Below are 8,906 nucleotides of genomic sequence, written 5' to 3'. Positions count from 1 at the left end.
CCAAGGCACCGGGCTCCTTGTCCTTGTCGTCCTCTCCCTCTCTCTCCTTCACCTCCACGTCCTCTTCCTAGGCCTCCTCTAATTCTCACTCTTCCTGCTCCTTCCATTGTACTCCACACGGATATCTTACCTGTGCCTTATTTACACTACTTAGGCTGATTGCAAAGTGAACTAATGATCTAAAACAGTTTTCACATGTGAAAATGTGCCAAGACAGTTGGCAAAATAGTGTTAATGATAGCCATATATGTGTATGATTTTGCTAGGAGTGTGTTGGACATTTGGTAATTGAGTGTAAGTAGTGAGTTGTGTTTAAAGTTCCGCAAAAATAGAGTTGTGCAGTGAATTGTGCCTTCAGTTTTGCAAAGTGTGTGTTACAAAATTGCAAACTGAGTTCAAAGCAGTGTTTGTTCTTTTAGTTTTGCTATATGTATTAATAGTTTTAGAAATTGTGCTACAAGAATCACGATTAGTGCTTTAGCATTCAGAAAAAACTGTAAGAAAAACAATGTTTTGATGACACAACTATTATTTAATATATTTACATTCAGCAATTTGGTAGACTAATTTATTCAAAGCTGCTTACAACAATGTGATAACATTTAAGCAACAGAGCTGCCTCCATTTCATGCAAAAGCAAAACAGGCCTCCTTACATGACTGAACCCAATGCTATGACTGGAGTACACAGGATATCACAATACTATAGACATCCTTTATGGAGTCTGGTGCAGATATCCATTACCTTTCAGTTCACTTACTCCATCCCCACCTTGCTGCATGTTGAGCTATGGCCTAGAAGAGGACCATCAGCTTGGTCAACAGTGCCCTTACATATGGGCCTGTTTCCATAATCTATTGTTATGCTAGTTAACCCTAAGCACCTTTGGCTATTACAAACATTTACTTTTAATTAGAAACATTTACCCTGGTCATTGTAAGCAGTAGTCGAGTTGAGGGGGGATGGCATCCCCCTTTGAAATTGATATGGTCAAAATCATCCCCCCTCTGAAACGGCCATCCCCCTCCCCATGCCCCCCGGTCATTTTTCAATGAATGTGGAAATATCACCACTATTTCATTGTTCCCATAATCTATTGTTATGCTTGTTAACCCTATGCACCTTTGGCTATTACAAACATTTACTTTTAATTAGAAACATTTACCCTGGTCATTGTAAGTGCCATTTACACATGCTACATATTGTGTTTTTTTCAGTCAGTTCAGTTTCAGTCTAGGCTACCAAGAACTGTTACAATGTCATAAACTAATACTTGCATTCATTTGATTTTGCTATTTAAACAATAAAAAATACCAGAAGCACAGACCTGTTTTTAGGAACTGTGTTATGCACCAGGTAGACTGGCCTGTCTGGCCATAAAAGATAGTAAAACAGCAAAGACACCCTCTTACTGAATGCTTAAGCACTAATCCTGATTCTTGTAGCACAATTTCTAAACCTATGAACACATACAGTGGGTACGGGTTGAGAATGCACCTTCTCCCGCGGGACTCCCGAAGAGATCCCGCAGTGCGTCAAGCCGATTTTTTTCGAGGCTAAGGCAATGTACCCAAACAACCACCAGGTGGCAGAAAGTTTCAACTGCATTTAATGATGAAGACCGCATATCCGTCAATAGTCGACTCCTTAATCTCATTGAATCATTAAAATGAAGGTGATGACTGGCGAAATCATTCAAACGACACTTCAATGAACCATTGTTGAAATGAATGAAAATGGTTATAGAAATCGCCTACAGCCAGCGTTATAAGAAATATATAAGTAATAGTTAGTCTTCTTCCGTATTAAACAGATAGCCTACGACACGCTCTTTGTTCCGTAGGCTATTTTAAGGGACTACTCAATGCACACACACTGGGTAAACTGGCGCGCTACAAAGATTAAAATGTCAAATCATATTTATTTCTCTTTGTCGCCATGGTATTGGGGGAAACGCGGAGAGACGAGATGGTCAGTCCTCGTATTTTTTCTTCGCGTTTCGTTATAAGAAATATATAAGTAATAGTTAAAGTCTTCTTCTGTATTGAACAGGTAGCCTACGGGACGCTCTTTGTTCCATATTTTAAGGAACTACTCAATGCACACACACTGGGTAAACTGGCGCGCTACAAACATTAAAATGTCAAATCATATTTATTTCTCTTTGTCGCCATGGTATTGGGGGAAACGCGGAGAGGCGAGATGGTCAGTCCTCGTAGCCTATTTTTTCTTCGCGTTTCGTTATAAGAAATATATAAGTAATAGTTAAAGTCTTCTTCTGTATTGAACAGATAGCCTACGGGACGCTCTTTGTTCCGTATTTTAAGGAACTACTCAATGCACACACACTGGGTAAACTGGCGCGCTACAAACATTAAAATGTCAAATCATATTTATTTCTTTGTCGCCATGGTAGGCCTATTGGGGGAAACGCGGAGAGGCGAGATGGTCAGTCCTCGTATTTTTTCTTCGCGTTTCGTCATAAGAATATATAAGTAATAGTTAAAGTCTTCTTCTGTATTCTCTGCCACATTCGACAACAGCATTCAAGTTCCTTCTCAGCACGATGACGTGACTTTGCTTGCTGTTGGCCCAGAACAACATGCTCGAATTCACCAACAGAGTCGCGGCAACGTTGGAAGATACGGATGCCTGCTCTTCAGAGCCATCACAAAGGAGCACTACACTGTAAAAAATGGCTGTGAAATTCACAGTTATTTACAGGAAATTTCACAGTAGCACTACTGTATATGCTTTTTACAGTAGAATGTTGTGAAATTTACAGTAACGCCCCTACAATTACAGTAGTCCAAGTGTTACTGTAGACATTACAGTAGTCAAAGCACTACTGTAAAACAAATACAGTATAGCCACTATAGTACTGTAAATAGTAAAGTAAACTACTGTATTTTTTCTTTTCAACAATTGGCCAGTAAGTTACTGTAAATACTACTGAAATCACAGTATTTAATTGGTTTTCATTTTACAGTGAATGCATAAAATACTGTAAATGGAAATGCGGTACCTTTACTGTAAAAAGTATTCACAGTAACTTGCTGGCAACAATTGGGCAGTAAGTTACTGTAAAACTACTGAAATCACAGTATTTAATTGGTTTTCATTTCACAGTGAATACATAAAATACTGTAAATGGAAATGCGGTACCTCTACTGTAAACTACAATTACAGTAGTAAGTGTTACCGTAGAAATTACAGTAGTCAAAACACTACTGTAAACAAATCACAATATAGCCACTAGTAGGCTACTGTAAATAGTTAAGTAAACTAGCCTACTGTGTTTTCCCTTTTTTAATCTTATCTTTCTTTTAACTCATAATGACATACCAGAGATGGTTGAGAAAGTCAATTTGATGTCAAGAATTAAGGCTTTGATCACACTACTGAGCAAGCATAACACATTTCAGCCCAATAATTTTCCACGATTGTTTTTAACGGCTGCTTATCGCCTCTTGATAAGCGCATGCGCACACGCAGTAATTCCCATCCCCCACCCCTGACTTTTCAACTCCAGCCAGAGTGACTTCACTTCAACCATCAACCGTCACTTTTCAATGATGAATCTGACTGCAATCTTCAACTCTGTACAAACATCATATTCAAGGTAAGAATTACAGTACTTTTGTATGCCAATTGAAAACGGGAATTTATTAGAAATGTATTGTTTTCACAATGAAATGTTAACCAAAGCCATTATTGTCATGTTAGAATCAGCATAGCACATATCGATAGCTAGAACTAGCGAGCTAACGTCGCTAGCGTTAGCGATGTTAGCTGTTAATGTTAACTTTTCCAGTAACTAACTTAACCATCATGTGGGATTTTTCGAATGATAGTCAATATCATATCTAGCAATAATTCAGTCTGATATGTCGTTATGAATGTAGAGTTTTAGTTTGAATGAAATATCAGACGCAAGTAGCTTAGCTTAAAGTGGCTGTTACCATGCAGGCTGAAGGCTGAAGTTAACTAGCAGACAGACACAGGTGAAAGTTGTTAACGTTAGCAGCTAGTTAGTAACATTACTTTGCGAACTCCATGGGGCATGGGTAGTTAACGTTAAACTTAATACATGTAGTGTTGATGCATAATATGTAGTGTTGCTATAACTGGAAAGAGGACCAGTAAAACAAATTAATGAAGTAGGCTGATGTGTAGGTTATCTCACCCCTAATTTAGGAACTGTAGTTTTGCATAGTCATGCTCATAGATCCGTCATATAGTGGATGTGAAAGGGGAGCATTTGGGGAATTTCAATTACCAGAAATATCATGCCGATAAGTAAAGGGATCTTTAGTTTGTGAAGGGTAGTGTTTGGCTAAATGGTATTCATTTTATAGCCTTTATTTGCCCAATGTTTGGTGACTTACATTGAGGCATGTGTTTATTTAAGATGCATGTGAGTGTAGTAGTGCTTCAGTGATGGTCTTTTCATGTTCTGTGTGTTTTGCAATGTATTAATTAATGTAAGCCTCTTTCTGTTCCCTCTTTTAGTAGGTGGTGTGAGGACTGCTGCCCTGAGAACGCTGTGTCAGAGACACTTAGGCTGTGTGCATTTTGGAATGTTCCAAATGTGTGTCACTTCCATAAGGAAGAAGTTCCAAGCCTGCAAGTGAGTTCACTCACCAAATAGAGACACACGTATATAGCATTTAATATGTGTGCATGTACTGTATTTGTGTCTGTAACTGTTTAGTTTATCCCCTCCTTTCATGTGTCTGTTATGACTTTGTGGGCTCAACTGTCAACAACTGTCCAGGGCGAAGTCGGTCTACTCTGATGGCACTACCTGATGGCACTGCCCTGATGATGTCTGTTAGCCATGGCTGCTGCCCTCAACATGGTGTAAGTGTTTGTGTTTTATTTCTGTTCATAAATAAACTGATATCAAGAAGTAACATAGATGGTGACAAGGGTGGCAAGGGTGCCTCATGGCAAGGTAATTATCATTTCTATTTCTACATCTGATTGCCTTGCTTATTTTTTAAAACTATGATTTGTTTTGTATGGCAATTGCTGTTTATTAACAAATTATATGGCAATTGCTGTTTATTCTTTTTAGGAACCATCCAGAAGTCCCAGCCTGGAGCCAGAGGCTGCTATTGCAAGTCAGATGGGAGATGGCCTACAGTATGTTAGGCATCAGAAAAGTGGTGTTCGCATGAAGGCAGAGTTGCCGCAGGCAATTATGAGATTAGGTATGATATCACATAGACATACTTCTGTTCAGAAGTGTAGGGTCACTTCGAGATGTCCCCTTAAAAAAAAAAAAAACACTGGACATATCAAAGTGAACTCCCAAACTTTGCTATGGTGGTGTATTGTACACATCTGCATTACTTCTATCTATTGCACCTGACTAGTGTGGGTTTGCTTTTATTTGTCACACAACCGGAGTAGTTTGCATTAATTACTGTATATTCATGAACGGGGTCAATTGTAATGTATGCTTTCTTTCTCTTTTTCAGACACTTGACATTTACTGCGAAAGGTACCATCAGAGCACCTCTCCCTACCCTGCAGGATACCTATACCAGAAGAGTACAACAACGGCCCAAAAGTATTTCAAAAGACATTTCACGCTCTGACCACGGACTGTTTAAACCACGTCAAGCAGACGTCTCTGTTCCCACGTGGCAGACTGAGGGAACACCCACAAAACAGACTGGGGATGAGTTTCTTTACTCCGCATCCTGTACACACACAACTCCTTATACTACATTACATAGACTTGCCAGTTGCCATACTGCACTTACACACACTGCGCTTTTAACCCCCTTATCTGTGTCAAATCAGATAAGGTTGTGGTTGTGTTCAAACCATGTCTACTGTTGTCTGTCAACATCCACTTCAGTCATACATTTGAAATGTCTTATATAAATAACAAAAGTTAAAATTGTTTTATTGTCTGCAGTTAACTGAAATATTTTGGAATATGAGTTATTCTATTAATGATTGCTAATGTAAGTTCAATTGAATTCACAGTATTTAACTGACCTAGCTTCTACAGGGAAACAACCAATACTGTAAATACAACTAAAAAAAAAAAAAATCTTAATTTAAAATCAATTGTTTTTCACTTTACAGCGAATACATAAAATACTGTAAATGAAAATGCGGTACCTTTACTGTAAAAAGTATTCACAGTAACTTACTGGCAACAATTGGCCAGTAAGTTACCGTAAATGGAAATACAGCACCTTACTGTAAAAGGTTTTCACAGTAACTTACTGGCAACAATTGGCCAGTAAGTTACTGTAAATGGAAATACAGTGCCTTAACTGTAAAAGGTATTCACAGTAACTTACTGGCAACAATTGGCCAGTAAGTTACTGTAAATGGAAATACAGCACCTTTACTGTAAAAGGTTTTCACAGTAACTTACTGGCAACAATTGGCCAGTAAGTTACTGTAAATACGACTGAAATCACAGTATTTAATTGTTTTTCATTTTACAGTGAATATATAAATACTGTAAATGGAAATACAGTACCTGTACTGTAAAAGGTATTCACAGTAACTTACTGGCCAATTGTTGCCAGTAAGTTACTGTAAATTTTACAGTAAATTTTTTACAGTGTACAGAGCCTGGTGCAAAACCACCAACTGGGATGGATCGAAGGGCAAGCAAGCACTGCCACACAACGTCAAGATCAACGAATGCCTTCGCAAGCCCCGAAACCCTGGCGATACATTTTCTTTCCTTTAATTCAATAAAACATTGTTTATCTGAAGAACTTTTCCGAGGTTGTCTTGTCTAAATCCTACACTTAAATAGAGTAAACATTTTATCTTATGAAAAAACTCTTAGGGGGAACAGTTAGGCAGCCCTTCCTCCATTATCGTAGTAGGACTATAGGCAATTTATTAGAGGGGTCAAAAAAAAACTCATAAAGTAGGCTAGACTAAATGTGTCACTTTAGTGCAGTGGTTCTCAAACTTTTTCTTTCATTCCCCACTTCGATCAAGGGGGCTTTCTCGAGCCCCACCTGTCCATCATCGCTCTATAGAAAGTATAGGTCAAGCTCAAAATTGTCATATTTATAACGTCACTTGCTAAATATACATCAGTAGGCCTAACAAATAACAGTTAGGCTACTAAAGATAAATATCAGTTAAAGAATAGAGAAAATAAAAACCTTAATCAATGACCAATAACGTCAGTTTTTTGTTATTGACAAGGTGTCAATCCTTGCTTCAAAAAAAGCTGATTTCCAATAATACAGCAAAAGGGCCAACTATATGCTACCATTGTGTTATAAATGAAGTTTAACACTTTCAACCTCGTTCAAAATCTTATTCAGGTCAAGCCTTGACGCGAGCGCTTCCCTGAATGAAACAGTCCGTCTGTTGCGCATCTGGCACTACCCTCTTTATCACGACGATAGCATTTCTTTTACCTGCTTTCGTCTGTGCGCCAACCGAGCAAAGTCCCTCACAGTTTTTCCATTTGATGTCCTGTTCTGCCAGGTAGACTAATTGTTGAGATCAATGTTGAATAGTTCATCTGCAGTGGCCCTACTTTTGGCATACTCGCAGAATAGAATATCTTCGCCCGCTGTCAAGTTAACAAAGCGGACATAAGCAATAACTAAACCACCTTTGTAACTGTCGGTGGCCTTGTCCACTTGCAAGGCAAAACATGTTTGCGTTTGTCAAGCACTTGTTCTTCGAGATCGCAGAACAGCAATTGTGTCGTCGGACAGATAGCCAAGATATCCTTCAATTTTACTGCGCTCGTCTCGTACATAAACAGGTTTTTTTTGTTTCCGCTGCAATTAAAATTCCGACATCAATCATTTTTTTCGGACTATGGTTCCAGGACAGACTAACATTTTCATCTGGTCAATGATAGGCCTACAAGAGTCTAGATAACCTTGTTTGTGTTTGTTTTGTGAGATGGAGGTGCATTCTCGTAATTATCAATAAAGGAAGGCACAGGCTACAGATTAAAAAGAAATCTCCGGTTTTTCACGTCAGCTCGCGCCCCACCTGGCATGTCTCTGCGCCCCACAGTTTGAGAAACGCTGCTTTAGTGATTGGCTCTTTCAAATGCAAATTAGGTGGATGGGCTTTTGAATGGGCCTGCTGCAGGTGAGAGGACAAATCCTAAGAATTTATTGTTTTTAGAAAGTGCCATTATCATTGCCATATTCTCTTAAAACATAGGTTATATATTTGAAAACGAGTTGATTAAAGGCTTCTAATGGTGTTTCTATAATATGATAAAAGCAGAGATTGAGATGTGTGTTTGGAACAGTTTTTCAAATCCCCCGGGGATATTTAGACTCCAGGGTGTTAAGCACTCATTCACAACTGTCCCATCGCTAAATGCTCTCTTGTGTTGCGTGATCACACAAGTATACCTGTCGTAGTGTGCTTTTAATTTGATATGCTTAATTATTATCTCCGCCAAGGATATAGGATGAACAAAGTCTATGGATTTGCTATCCAGTAGCCTAATAATTAGGCGTGCCACGTCCGATTTCGCAAGTGGTGTAGTAGGCTACATTTAAAAACCGACAGCCGCCTGTGAGATCCATTTCATGAAGAGCATTATTGTCTTGTGCGATCATTCCCCCTCCCCCACACTCGTCTAACCAGTTCACTACATTATAGCCTATAGCCTATGCGGCACTGAGGACGACACTTGAGCCCGACACTATGTCAATGTAAAAATGTGTGTGAGTGCGCGCTGAACCACGAATTAACATATTAACTTTTCTTTTCAGCAGACATCGCAAACATAAAAAGAATCTCAAAACAGGCAATCTTTCATTTCTTTTAATAAATCGATTCATTTTGATGTGACGGGTTCCGGAGAGGTTCTTCGACTGGGTTTCGAACCTCGGTCGCTGGCGTACGGTACCTATGCTTCAACCACTTGC

The 8,906-nt window shown here is 39.0% G+C and overlaps 1 long non-coding RNA gene across 1 annotated transcript; it reads left to right on the top strand.

Moving 5' to 3' along the window:
• Positions 1–3,575: 3,575 nt before the first annotated feature.
• On the top strand, positions 3,576–4,790 carry LOC134082325 (uncharacterized). Its single transcript, XR_009939616.1, has 3 exons — positions 3,576–3,622; positions 4,513–4,630; positions 4,715–4,790. It is a non-coding gene; the product is annotated as an uncharacterized LOC134082325 (long non-coding RNA).
• The last annotated feature ends 4,116 nt before the right edge of the window (positions 4,791–8,906 follow it).

This window comes from Sardina pilchardus, chromosome 1, assembly GCF_963854185.1.
Source record: "Sardina pilchardus chromosome 1, fSarPil1.1, whole genome shotgun sequence".
NCBI lineage: Eukaryota > Metazoa > Chordata > Actinopteri > Clupeiformes > Clupeidae > Sardina > Sardina pilchardus.
This window is presented reverse-complemented; position numbering and strand designations above follow the sequence as displayed.